The sequence below is a fragment of the Rhagoletis pomonella genome, unplaced genomic scaffold (genome assembly GCF_013731165.1).
Source record: "Rhagoletis pomonella isolate Grant_MI unplaced genomic scaffold, Rhpom_1.0 Rhpom_scaffold_00012, whole genome shotgun sequence".
In the NCBI taxonomy this organism is placed as follows: domain Eukaryota; kingdom Metazoa; phylum Arthropoda; class Insecta; order Diptera; family Tephritidae; genus Rhagoletis; species Rhagoletis pomonella.
Window position 1 is genome coordinate 12,916,473 of NW_023458566.1, and position 14,129 is coordinate 12,930,601.

A 14,129-nucleotide genomic window follows, 5' to 3' on the forward strand; every position below is an offset into this window, starting at 1 on the left:
GCATATTGAATGAGATTATATGTAAGTGATATTGGTACTAATAACTATTAATTTGGTTTTTCGATTCTGTTATCGATATATTTATCGATTTGTCGATATTCTTATCGATTTTGTCATAGATATTTTTATCGGTTTTTTACTGATATTTTTGTTGATTCTGCTATCGATATAGTTACCGATTTTGTTATCGATATATTTATCGATTTTGTTGTCGATATTTTTATCGATTTAGTCATCGATATTTTTATCGGTTTTGTTACCGATAGTTTTATCGATTTTGCTATCGGTATTGTTATCGCTTTTGTTATCGATATTTTTATCGGTTTTATTATCGATATTTTTATTAATTTTGCTATGGATATTGTTATCGCTTTTGTTATTGATATTTTGTAATCGATTTAGTTATCGATTTTGTTCTTGATTTTGTTGTCGATATTTCTATCGATTTTGCTATCGATATTATTATCGATTTCCCTATCAATATTTTCATCGATTTTGTTATCGATATTTTTTTCTTAATGTGTGCTTTCGTTTTTGACTTGGATATGCTCTTAACCATACCACATAGCCTGCAGACCAAGACGAAGGCGCTGGACTGTTTCTTTTTTTCTAATAAGTATTATAAAAATATAGTACACGTAGGTGTTCATTAATTGAAAAAAAATTATAAAGTAGTGGTTTTGAATTATTAAAATTTATTTAAGTTTTCCTGTTTCATTACATTTAGCTTGTCAGGGCCCATCCCGTTTGGACTGAACTTAAAACGGTGCTCGACGTCACTGCTAATAGTCGTATAAGTTTTACAAGCATCTGAAATTTACACATGGCGTTGTGGAGGCAGCATCTATCCATTTATTCCTATCAAAAGCAGCTTTTAGACGACAAAGCGTTCGGATGCCGATTTGCTTGCAGAGGTTATTTTCTAAGCTTTGATGGTTCAATGATGGATTTGTCAATTCTGACACCACATTGATAAAACGCCATCAGTTGATTCATGGTGGGCTTAAGTCTTTCACACAGTACCGTCGACAGGACCTTATAAGCAATACCTAGAAGCCTTCTTCTGGGATAATTGTACACAGAGTTTTTAATTTTCGGGCATTTTTTCATCAGATCAGATTTCACTTGGTCGACTTTGAACAAATCAGTTAGTATTCCCTCAGCATCTATTTTTGATGCGAATAGATGCAACTCATTCCTGAGGAGGGTGAAACTGCAAACGAGTTTACGGATTCGCACACCGGACAACTTAAAATCTGGCTTTGAATTGTTTTGTCGCCTCCTAGCATCTGTAGTAAACTTCGCATGCTGCATATTTTTACAGCCATGCCGCATTTTCTGCAGTGTCATGATGCCTCCCTTATCCGCATTGCGACAGAGGCACCTTTCCAAGACGCTCCATAAGCATATTCGTAAATAGCAGTCCCGCCTAGGCCCGCAGCTTAGCCAACCACACCAGTATTACATTTTCGCATTTTTAGTTTATATAAAAACGCAATGTTAATTGACAATTAAAAGTTAATTAAATTACTGTCCTCTTTTCCAATCCCCAGGCGACTTCGACGAACTCCTGGAGGAACCCCGCTTTGCGTCCATTGAGAAAATCAAGACTGTTGGCGCCACATACATGGCCGCTTCCGGTCTAAATTCAGCACATTTGAATGCACGCGGGGAGACAGCGGAAGACAGCGTTTGCGATTTGGTTGAGTTTGCCTTTGCCATGAAACAAAAATTGGAGGAAATCAACAAGGAAGCATTCAACAACTTTCAGTTGCGCGTGGGCATCTGTAGCGGTCCCTTGGTGAGCGGTGTGATTGGCGCGCGCAAGCCCGTCTATGACATCTGGGGCAATACGGTGAACGTGGCCTCACGTATGGACTCCACCGGCGAGAATTGGCGCATACAAGTGCCTACCAAAACGTCAGAGCTGCTAAAGGGCAAGGGATACACGTGTGTGGTTAGTATTAAATATTTACATACAAACATATTTAGTTGAGGACAATTATTTTGTTTTCTTTTTTGGGGGTCTCACATTCACATTTTTTTTTTTAACTTAGAAACGCGGCGAGATAAATGTAAAGGGCAAAGGCCTAATGGTCACGTACTTTGTGCATCCTAGAGGCGCCAATGAAAGTCAATTATCGTCACCGGTGCGACTGCCGGCGGGTGTGCCATTATCGCAGACGCCCAACTTACAGCGCCAGACATCGCATCATGGCTCCTTCAGCGCAGTGGTGTTCGGCATGTTGCAGGCATCGAAACGTAGCACAACCATAGCAGGCACACGTAAGAGTCACCAATATATGTATAATTTGGCAGTTGTTTGTTTGTATGTACATATGTATGTATATACGCTGCTTGCATGCATGTCTACATATATATATTTACAAAAATACAAACATACATGTAGTACATATGTAAAGTTATTTACATACATACAATTGGTTCTATTTTTTATCGCTTTCAATGGATTTGCAGCGACTGGCACTCCCTCACCGCAAATAAGACGTGGTCGTCGTGGTAGTACCTTCAGTTCAGTGCGTCTATCGCAAAAGTCTACCACCACCAACAATCCGGTGAGGCGGAATACAACACGAGTGCGTGGTCGCTCATATCGACAGAAGAAGGTGGCACATTTTGAACGTCCATCGAAGAGAATTGGCTAAGTAGTAATTAATTTTCGTTCTTTTTCTCTTTTTTTTTGTTACTTTGTTGCAGAGCTCGTCCAACAACTCGATAGTAACACAGACCAGTAATTCGTACATCTCGTCATTTCGACGCATCGATCAGATTGAGACAACGCTGTCCAAAAGTCACAATGATGCTTTATAGCCAATGCGCAATTGGGTGTAAGTCGACGCACCAGCGCAAGGCGACCAATTTTAATTTACTACTAAATACTACTACATATGTGCACACTTATTTATTATACGAGTATATTAGCTATATTTTTAGATATAAAAAAAAATTAGTTTAGTAAAGATATTTACGTACAAAGAGTATCACTTTTCGAAAGATAAAAAAGTTTGAGAAGCACTTCCCAGTGATCCCTTTGGTGTAAACTGATTTCAATTAAGCAAAAAGTGCATTTATTTTTGGAGCATTTTTTAATAAGTTAGTAACTTAGATTCAGATACATACATATGTACTAAATATACTATATGTATGTAGATAAAATATATAAATTACTGTATGTATGTACTTAAGTGTCTACGATGCAATTGCTGTTGGCAAATGTGAATGTGAACAGATTTACCTATGTAGCTTTATTTTATGTAATTGTATGAAAACTTAAACAAATGTCAAGGCGATTTTAAAATTTTCTTAGAAGCTAAGTAATCAAAGGAAGAAATTTGTATGTATGTATGCACTTATTGGTACATAAGTACAATTTTTTTACAAATTTTTTATCTGCAAACGTCTTGGCGATCGGTATGGGTAAAATTTGCGTTAATCCAGCAGAAAATTTTTAGCTGCTTCTTGTGTATACAAATGAACATTTCTGGACTAGTGCAGGGCTATTTCAGCCCATTTCGGCACTAATTCGGAACCTTTTCGGGATCATTTCGAGGCCTGTTCCAGACAATTTAGGGTTAGCTACGACTATTCGAGGGCCATTTTTGGTCTAGTTCTGGATCATTTCGACCCTAGTTCAGGAATATTTTAGGAACACTTTAAAACTTTTTCGTCCATTTCGGGGCCTGTTCAGGACTATTTCAAGACCATTCGGGATCACTTCGAAACTCTTTCGGGACCTATTCAGGACCATTTCGGGTTTGGTTCTGGATCATGTGAGATTAATTCAGGCCTATTTCGAGACTAGTATCGGTTAATTACGGGGCTGGTTCAGGCAATTTCGGAACTAGTTCAGTATTTCAGGGACTGGTTCTATATCATTTCGGGACAAGTACAGAGACCGTTTCAAGACTTGTTTGGGACAAATCGTCTAATGATTTTTCAAGTCGTACACAGATGTTTACACATCAAATTTCATGGGTATCTGGTACTCACGCCTTTTTTTTAATTGTAATGCAATGGCTGTATGTGGTCTGGAGGTACTTTGTCCCAGTGGCGGAGAAAAGTAATCTACAAGGCGTTGACTGTCTCTTCACAAGGAAGATCAGTGTGAAGTTGAGTGGCACGACAGAGTCGATTACAGCCACAATACACATTTGTATGCAGCCGTCAACAAGGAGTTGATAGTTTACCTTGCTTGCACGCCACTTTTTTTAGAAAAAAACTAGGGACTCTCTCCCAAATTGACCTTGTGATCATTTAACATAGTTGTGAAGTCGGCGCGTGCAAAGGTCTTCATTGAAATCAGGGGAGCGATCCGGACCACTCCTAGCCCTAAATGCTATGCTCGGGATCGTACCTGGTTATATTGCGCACAAAGCAGCGGCAGTTCACACAGCCATTAGGCTCAAAAGCTGTGGATTCTCTTTTAACCCAGCATATTGGCACTCGACAATTCTGAAAAGCTTCGACCTCCTACCGGCAGAAATAGATAGGAATGCTCCGAGGCTGGCTTCAAACAGCTTCTTCTCCACGTGCATCCCCCCAAGGGGTAAATGAGAGAATGGCAGTATCTGAAGCAGAGGTCCAATAAACATCTTCACGGATGGATTAAATCTGGACAGCAGAGTTGGAGGAAGTGCCTACTGTCAGGAACTTTCAATAGATCTTATGTTCAGACTGCCGGATCTCTGCAGCGCCTTTCAGGCAGAGTTGGCCGCTATAAAAGAGACAGCCGATTGGCTATGCGCCAATGTTTTGCTGACTAGGAGGGTAAATATCTACTCTGATAGCCAAGCGGCAATCAGGGCGCTGGAATAGCTGATGGTACGTTCGAAACTTGTTGGGGAATGCCTGACCTCTCTCTCAACTGCCACGGAATACTTCCAAATCAAGGTGATATCACGTGAAATTGCAGGGCTAATGAATTGGCTAGGCAGTGCACCCCCCACGCCATAACCTCGGACAAGGAGGGCATAGGAGTTCCGTTGGCAACCGGCGGCCTGATTCTGGACCGATGGGCTCATAGTCGACTCAGCGAACGCTCTGGGCAAAAAAGCCCGTAATGCAAGGTTGCAAGGTCTTTATGACCGCATATTGACCACGGGCGGTGAAGGGAGCTTCTGTTGCTGACTAAGCGCCAGCTCTCGATTCTGACAGGTTTACTTACCGGACATTGTCCCTTAGGAGCCCACGCGGCGCGAGTTAATATCGTCACGGATCCTTAATGCCGCGGTCCATGACTTTATAAATGAGAACACAAAGCGCATACGTATTTATCTTTTTTTTCAAAACTCAGTGGTGCATACATTCATACAAATACAAGTTATATGCTTGATTCTGTCAACATAGTTAAATACTAACATATATATATAGTTAAATACAAATGAATCTAACATAATATAATATTGATTTATATGCGTAACAACTTTATTTTACCAATTTTTAACTACTATTGTTCGTCTAGTCGTTAGCTTTAAATAAAAATTAAATAAATAGAAATTGTCTGGTTTTATTTTGAAAATTGTTTATTATAACTTTTTTTTTTGTTTTTTACATAGTTAAAAAGTTATCTATGGAGACAGAGTCTCCTAAGCCATTATCATCCAAATTATACTCCAGCTCGATGATTAAAAGTTTGGAACGTGTACTTGCCTTGCATTAAATAAATTTTATAGAATATTTGTCAATATGTTCAAAACAATGCGCTCGGCACGCAAAGGCAAACCTCCACCGCGCAAAAAGTAACACGCCGCAGTCGATGCAATACCGCTTTAATAACTGAACTTCGGCATCCAAGATCTGATTGGCCGCATATTTTAGCTGCTAAGCGCATTTTGATGTGATCAATGCCTGCTGGAAGATAACGAGTCATACTGGCCAATCCACAAGAATATAGTGCCTGCTATTTGCGTCAATTACTGTGTGTTAAGCCTTCCCATCATTTCATATAAGGTCCTATTGGCTATACTGTATGAAAGGCTGAAGTTCTTCATGTACAAATTTATTAAGTGGCTTCAGATCAGTCCCAGATTGAAATGTTTCACTGGCAATATGCATGTGCATACTTTTTTTCTCTTTAGAAAGCAAAAGCAAGCATTTGCGAAAGTAAATAAACTAATAAAAAGTTACCGAAATAATAACTAATATGGCAATATGTTTTTTTAAGGAAATTTTTTTAGTGAAAAAAAATATTTTTTTTTTCGGTAAAATAATTGTTTTAATTTAATTTGAGTTGTAATATGTATTTATTTATTAAAGGAAATGATTTTTGGGAAAACATTTTGGGATTTTTTGGGGAAAAATAATTATTTAGGAAAAAGGTAAATTTGTTTTGAGAAAAAATAATAATTTAAATTTTACTTGGATTTATTGTGTATTTACATAATATAAATTTTTTAGTTTTTTTTTAAGGTTTTAAGCATCTGAGAAAATAAATAAAATTAGAAAATTATACGTATATTTTAGAAAAAAAGTATGTTTTTACCAAAATAATTACTAAAAAGTTTTTTTTTAGGGAATGTACATATATTTTCTTGGGAAATAAATATTTTCTTCGGTAAAAAAATAATTTTAATTTAATTTGAATTATAATATGTATGTATTTGTGTTTGAGAGGAAATGATGTAAAAAAATTTTTTATTCGTTTACTTTTTGAGCATAAAAACAATTTTTTACGAAAATTAAATAAACTGGGGAACATTTTTTTTGTAGAAAAAATTATTAAATTGCATCATTTTTGTCTTCAGATTTTTATACCACTTAAAAAAATATTTTTTACTCAAATATGTAGGACTAAAAAATTTTTTTTTTTAACAATATGAATGACAAAATTTTATTAGCAAAGCATTTTCTTTTGATATCACATGTAATAGGACCTTACTGAGTGGTTTAATCAATATAACCGTAGTGAAGTAATGGTTTTTGGCATTTTCAATTCATTAAATTTCTTCGCTAATACATATTTACGCGCCAAATTTGTCATTATCCAATTTTTTACTTGACAGCAATCAGTAACAGCACTTACACAGAGCCCACATCTGTCATCAAACCTCGAACAGCGGGTCGAAGTCATTAGCTCATGAATGAAATCCCCGTCATCATCAAGTCATTTGATCAAAGTGGCTTCACTACCTGCGCTGTTTGAGAATGCAACCACGAACAACAACAATAAAGCCAGCAAATGGGAATGCACACATATGTACCTCCTGCCTGTACTTACGCACTAAACAAACACATACATAAATTCATATATGTAGCTGTGCGTGCAGTTTTCCATCATTCCACCTAGTAAATATAATGAAACTGAATACAAATTAAATAAATTATTGAGAATACACCATCGTAAAATATAAAGACTCATTTAAATGCAGCCACCACTTAATTTGACGATGGGCATGCGTGCGTGTACATTCATACATTTGTAGATACATAGGTACAGGAATTTATATTAGTCAAAGAATTGCGGCGATGCGGTAATCGCACGATGCACCGACCAAAACGAAATTCGCCTTAGACAAACCAAATGGTGGTTGTCTAACTATTCCTTAGTTCACCTTCCAGCAAAAAAATTGAGTGCTTCCCACGTTCGTTACGTTTCGCTGAGCGGCGCGGCGCTCTGCTGATTGGTGTGGACTGCTGACACACGCATTAACAAAGAGACCGGAGACCGAAGACCGAAGACCGAAGACCGGAACATTTTCATGCCACATGTTGAGTTCGTGGAAAATGAACCCCAAAATCTTACAATAATAATCTACTTGGAAGAAATGTGGGCAGGCAATTGTGAAAGAAATATTTAAAAATAGTCTCTGGTAGCAAACAGCGGTGACCAACAACAGCCGCGAAGCGCATCTTCGACACACACACAGTGAGCAACCAAATTGTTTTAGTTTACGAACTATTTTTTTTTTTTTGTAGCATTCATTAGTTGTGAGAAAAATTTGTTTGTTAATTTTTATATCGGTGGGCGCAAGCATTTGTCTTTTTCTACTTCTGCTTAATTGGTGCTATTACCGCTTTACCGGATTTCGGTCGAGCTTAACATAGCATACCATTCGTTCCTTCTTCTCTCTACCTGGCGCCGATTGAACCTTAGTGCCTCTCCATCTGATCGTTACAACGTAGAGGAGGTCTGCCCCTTCCTCCGCTGCCATCAGTGGGTGCAGAGTTGAAGACGGAGCTGAATGATATTGCTCGAGGTCATTTTACGCAGCTGTATTAGTTTCACGGAATATCGCGGCATAAAGGAAACTTCCTTTAAACATTTTCTTCCTTCAAACATTTGCCGTGGTTGTCATCAAACGGGGGGTCTCATCTGAAGTATTGCTGTCTTTGTCATTGCGAGAGGGTTTTACGTGGCGGAACCCAAACCCAGCGCACGACTCATTGCTGAGATTATATGGGACAGACCCACGCTTGTAGCTGCACCTACTGGTGAGCAGACGCTGCAGATTTCAGTAAGCCCTGCCGTGACTTAAGGCTCCACTCGTGACTCAAGGCTCCACTCGCATCTCGCACATGGGCTGCTCACGTTACCCGTACCTTTTTATACAGAACTTCCAACTGATCTTAAAAGATCCTCAAATTTTCAAGGTGATTTTTTAAATTTAAATTTTTTTTTAATTTTGACCTTTGAAAAAAAATGTTTGCGTACTCTAAATAAAAAACTCATTTGAACTAAATTAAAATTGTTTAACATAACTTTATTCAGAGTTTTCAAGACACAATTTTTTTCGAAGTACAAAAATTCAAATCTTTAAAAACCTCTTAAATATTTCGAAATTTTTTATAAGTTTTCGCTTTTACATTTTTTTTTTTAATTCAAAACTCTCAATTTTTTTTATTTTAAAACGAAACTGGAGCCATTTTTGTAACTGTAGTAGTTTTTGAGATATTCAAAATATGTACTTTGGAAAAAAAAATTATTTTTCCTTTGGCAGAACTTTGCGATGTCTTTTATCATATCTGACCAAAAATCATTCCAAAAAATTTTCGATTTCAGCCATTGGTCGATTTGACATGGATTGGCCAATATGTACATACATACATATGTACTATGTAAACAAACTAAACCAAATTTGTACATTTTTATTGACCACTGTATGCTGTACCACGGACAGGTTCATAGGCGTGTTGACATGTGGTGCCATGCAGTGTCACACCGTACTTGCACCCGGTCAAACTGCCTACCACACATTCACTCATTCCAAGTCAAGTACCAGCCACTTGTACGACACCAACCATTAGCTGCGCGTGTCGCCCACTGTCCGTTCAATCAGTCGTTCGACAACCTACAAATACATTTACTTTCATATAAGCAGATACATACATACATACCATAGGTATGTACATAGGTACGTGCAACTGAATGCAGGTACGTACATAAACATATCTATGCAGCTATTCATGCTGATGAAGGCAAACAATTCGAATTCTTTCACATTTTCATTTACATTTCCACATGGCGACTTTCCACTTCCTCAACTCCCACGTCCTATGTGCTCAGCTTACTGCCGCACTCACTCATTTACTTCACCGCAATTCCCTTCCGCCGCTGCTTCCATACATAAATACATACATACATATATCCACATTTGTATAGTAGACTTTTTTTTTTTTTTGTTATTTATATTTAATTACTCTGGTGTTGCTTATTGTTGCTAGCCAGCCAACTCCAGTCACCACATGTATCCACACAAAATAGCAAAAACAATGCGGACGTCAGCAAGGCAGAGCGTACGTACGTTTTGAATTTCATTCATAAATCGTATTGGCGTCAGCAGTCGAGTAGTCGAGTAGTCGAGAACCATGGAGTGGACGGACAGTGAGGCAGCAAAAGCAACAACAACACAGCGCATCATAATGTGCCTCAGCGTTCGTTTCAATCAGCATCAAGACAATTTAGCTCGCCGGTTCTACTCATTAAGTACTACCAGCAGCTGCTGAATGCTATCGCTCGTAATTTCCATGCAGCACGTTTTTTTTTTTTGCTTCCATTTGACGACGCGTTCACCATTGATCTGTGGTTCTGTTTTTCTGGCATTCGATTGATTGGCGGTGGCGCTACATAGAAACACATTTCAAGCACTTGGTAACTGAGGCACTCTGCTGCGCGCTCGGTCTACGTCCACATATGTACATGTGTGGTATGTATAACCCATGGAGGTGCAAAGTACACGTTTTTATTTATTTATATTGGTAGCACTTGACCGGAAGGCACCGCCAGCTATGCTCCATAGTACTTAGTTACTACATACATACAAATGGATTTGCCTGCGTGTGTGTTCCCGAACGCCATTCCGAAATTGTAAACATTAGCAATTAAGTTCCAGGGCTACAAATATACATACATACATATGTATGTATATGAGTATGAATTCACACATGTCCATACTAAAATTACGCAGGCAATGAAATGACGCATTGAGGCTATTTTAATTTTTTTATTACCACGATTTTTGCAATTCTCCTTTTTTTTAAGTATGTTTACTTTACGTTTGCCAAAAGCATTATTTGCGGAACTGAAATGGTGAACTCAATTTCTGATCTATGCGTCTGAAACGCGCATATTTCTCCACGTTGGCAGCGGCTAGTAACAGACTATAGGTTTGGTCATGTGCCTGGCTATATCAGCTGTGGGGGAAAAGAAACTTCCCGAGACGCGGCCTGGTTTTAGCGGTCTGTCCGATTAGTAGTCCCTTACTTTGGCTATACCTAATTTAACCAACTATTTCATAGCTCAAAACTGAACGGAGACCCTTAATAAAGTCGGCGAAACGCAGCGAGCAGATTACCAAAATTTCGAATGCGTGTAATTTCGATCCCCGAGAACTCAGTGTTAGTTAAAGAGTGCGAGCCAAAATGTTTCCATCTTAGCATCTTAAAGGTTGGACAGAAAGAGTGGATCTTCCTCTTGAAATTTGATACAAAAAGGATAAATTGAAATTCCTAGTCTTACCGTGTGAATACTAAATAATCGCACAATGGCCTGTCAGAACTCCCATCGCTTGCCCTTCAAAGGTAATGTGTTTTTCGGCACCTTTAAGGGGTAACGATGGGTCACTCGCGTCTTGCGCTGCAAAAAGTATTTTAAAATGCCCTATAAAAAAATTTGCTGCAGCAGCGAAACATCTTCCTTCCCATTTTTATGTCACCAAAGGAGCAACGCTTTCTTTTGTCCATTTTATTAGGTACTTAGTAGATCAATTTCATTATCGCGATTACGAAGTATGCGTGTTAGTCTAGCACTCACCGAGCTAACACTAGGCCCAACCATCCAAGAGTGTACCGCCCGAGGACAGAGGCGTGCCTAGTTACTCATTATCTGAGGATAACGTTTTATGGGTGCCTTTCCAATGGCAGGTCATCAGCCACAATACCGTTTCCCGTGATGTTACTGTGACCCGTAACCTAAACTTGCCTTATTAAGAAGTACTCCGACGCGATTGATAGAGAGATGAGACATTCATTTACCGATTTCGAGCGCTCCATCACACTCTTTAGCAGTGAGTCTACCTCTTCCTTTATGCCAACTTTTTCCACTTGAAAGACACTGCAGAAGTCCGGAAGCCTTAACATACTTTTGGTGGAGATTTTCCGATAGAAGACACCTCCATCAACCCTGTCTTCAATCTAGCCCTACCCAGTACTATATTGAGGGAATATAGCTGGAGAAGGAGCTTTTGGGAGACATTTCAGAGGCGCTCTAATCTATGTGTTCAGGGCGAAGTCACAGCTCGCCAGAACTGCTGCGACAATTGTGTCTGCAATATCCGCTGTGTTCAACATGACGTTAAGCGCCAGTGTAGGTTAGGTCCCTAATGCTCCACTTATTCCGATTAGGGCGATCCGCTGTAAACCCCCCAGTCATTTTACAAGTGCAGACTTCTCTAATGAGTTCCACCAGATAAGATTTTGGGCGAGAGACCTCACCTTTTTGCCGATAGCTCCCCCAAACAGCAGTACAAGGCAGCCGACGCCTTTTTTTACCCCTCCTTAATGTTAGGCTTCCACGACAGCTTTCTATCCAGGATCAAGCCTAATTACTTGACCCTCTCTGAGAGCCGTAGACGAACACCCCCACTCTGGAGTGACATTGTTGAAGGCCCCTCGTAATTGAGGAAGGCCACTACTGCGTAATCTTTGTGCGTCAAGGCTTCCTCTAACGACTTTACCAATGTGTGCAGGGCGGTAGCCACCGGCCTTTCCTTGCAATAACTATGTTGAGCTCTTGAAAGACAGTCACGAGGAATCGCGTTCTCATGTTAGTCTCTCGAACGTTTTTAGCAAAAACGAAGACATACTGATAGGCCTAAAATGCCTAGGAGAATGCCTTTTCCGGCATTCGGGACGAACGCAACACTGACTACCCGCCAGGCCTTGGCGATGTACCCGGTCGTCACACAGTTTGTATAAATAGGAGCCATCCAATTGCACGGCACCTACAGAACCCTTTGCAGCTGCGCAGGTATGATGTCATCGGTCTCCGGCGACTTGAAGGGTTTGAACGAATTTATCGTCAAGGCCATATGACGATCTTCTAGAAGATTGGAGAAGTACAGGACCTGAAGTACAAAATATTCCAAAGAAGTGCATTTGACTGTACCATACTGCGAAGAGTGAAGTACAAAAGCTAAAAAAGAAGTACCGTACTTCTGAAAGAAGTACGATTGATCACATTAGCTATACCGCTTCTCGATCGGTCCACTAAGCTATCATATCAACACTTCATTCCAACTCCAAGGTTGAACTTACTGTGCTGATGGAAGTATGACCTAAGGTTGGCTGGTCGCTAGTATGCGAACACTGGCCTTCAGCCTTTTTTGATGGAGACATTTGGCGCATTTTAGGAGATGTAGTTAACAAAAAAATACAAAGAGTAGGAGTCTACCTTCTCAAGAGACCCCAATACTGCTAGCACTTCTTTAGTTGCATCGACGAAGTGGCTGGAGCCTGAATTTTCTTCATATTCTGAGCCGGCGATCCGTGACACCACTTGCATTTGCTTTCAAGCTCCAAACAGAAGTGGGCACACTGGCGCTGGGGCCAAATTGGACCATCATTCCGGGTTTGCTTTAACTTCAAAAAAGGTCCCTAGACAGTTACAAGTCTTGGGAGAAAATAATCAAAATTTTCAAAAAGGTTTTCAAGTTAGGGATTTTACTCGTGCTATGGCAAGCACCTTATCGTTGGTACGAAGGCTAAGTCGAATCAATCAGAACTTATCAGTGGGTAGTATGCAAAAGTGTGTTCATCTTCAAGTATTGGTCCAGTGCACTCCATTCCTCTGGAGCTGCTCTTGAACGATGACCAAGAACTGTCGGCCCATTAATCCAGGGAGTTAAGCGACACCGTGCCCATTGGATGGTTTGCAGAAATGGGTATTACAACGGCGCCTTCCTGACAACGGGTCGCCTCAGGGACTAACGGTGTCCATGCTGCGGCATGGGGCACTGCCGTAGTGATTTCCCTTACATACATATTTATATATGTTTAGAACACTGCGCCCGCCTCTTCAGGCAGGTGGTCGTACGAACAAGATGAATATAAACAACGACAAAACAATAAAAATTACGCAAATTTCGAGCTGCGGAGGGCTTTCGGAACCGACACCCAAAGCTGTCCCTGTCCCGGGTGGGGTTCTGAGGAGGCGAAGTCATCTCCGGCCATGAGTAGGGGTCCTCGCGAAATCGAAGCTGGCTAAGGACAAAGCTTCGAACAGCAGATGGTCGTCGGAGCCGACACCCAAAGCTATCTCAGCCCCGGGTTCTAGCCCTGTGGAGGCGAATTAGTCTGTCGCTAAAGGCAGTAGTGGGGTCGACGTCTTAGGCAGTCAATGCCAGCTTCATCGCCTAAGTCGGGCCTAAACGACGGTAATCTGCCAGTTGAGTTGAGTTGAGTTGAGTTGAGTTGAGTTGAGTTGAGTTGAGTTGAGTTGAGTTGAGTTGAGTTGAGTTGAGTTGAGTTGAGTTGAGTTGAGTTGAGTTGAGTTGAGTTGAGTTGAGTTGAGTTGAGTTGAGTTGAGTTGAGTTGAGTTGAGTTGAGTTGAGTTGAGTTGAGTTGAGTTGAGTTGAGTTGAGTTGAGTTGAGTTGAGTTGAGTTGAGTTGAGTTG

General features: G+C 40.1%; 1 protein-coding gene across 4 annotated transcripts in view; it reads left to right on the plus strand.

Moving 5' to 3' along the window:
• Positions 1-14,129, plus strand: part of LOC118747845 (GTPase-activating protein) — a 64,632-nt gene that overhangs the window by 3,965 nt on the left and 46,538 nt on the right. The gene's annotated exons all lie outside the window — the stretch shown is intronic.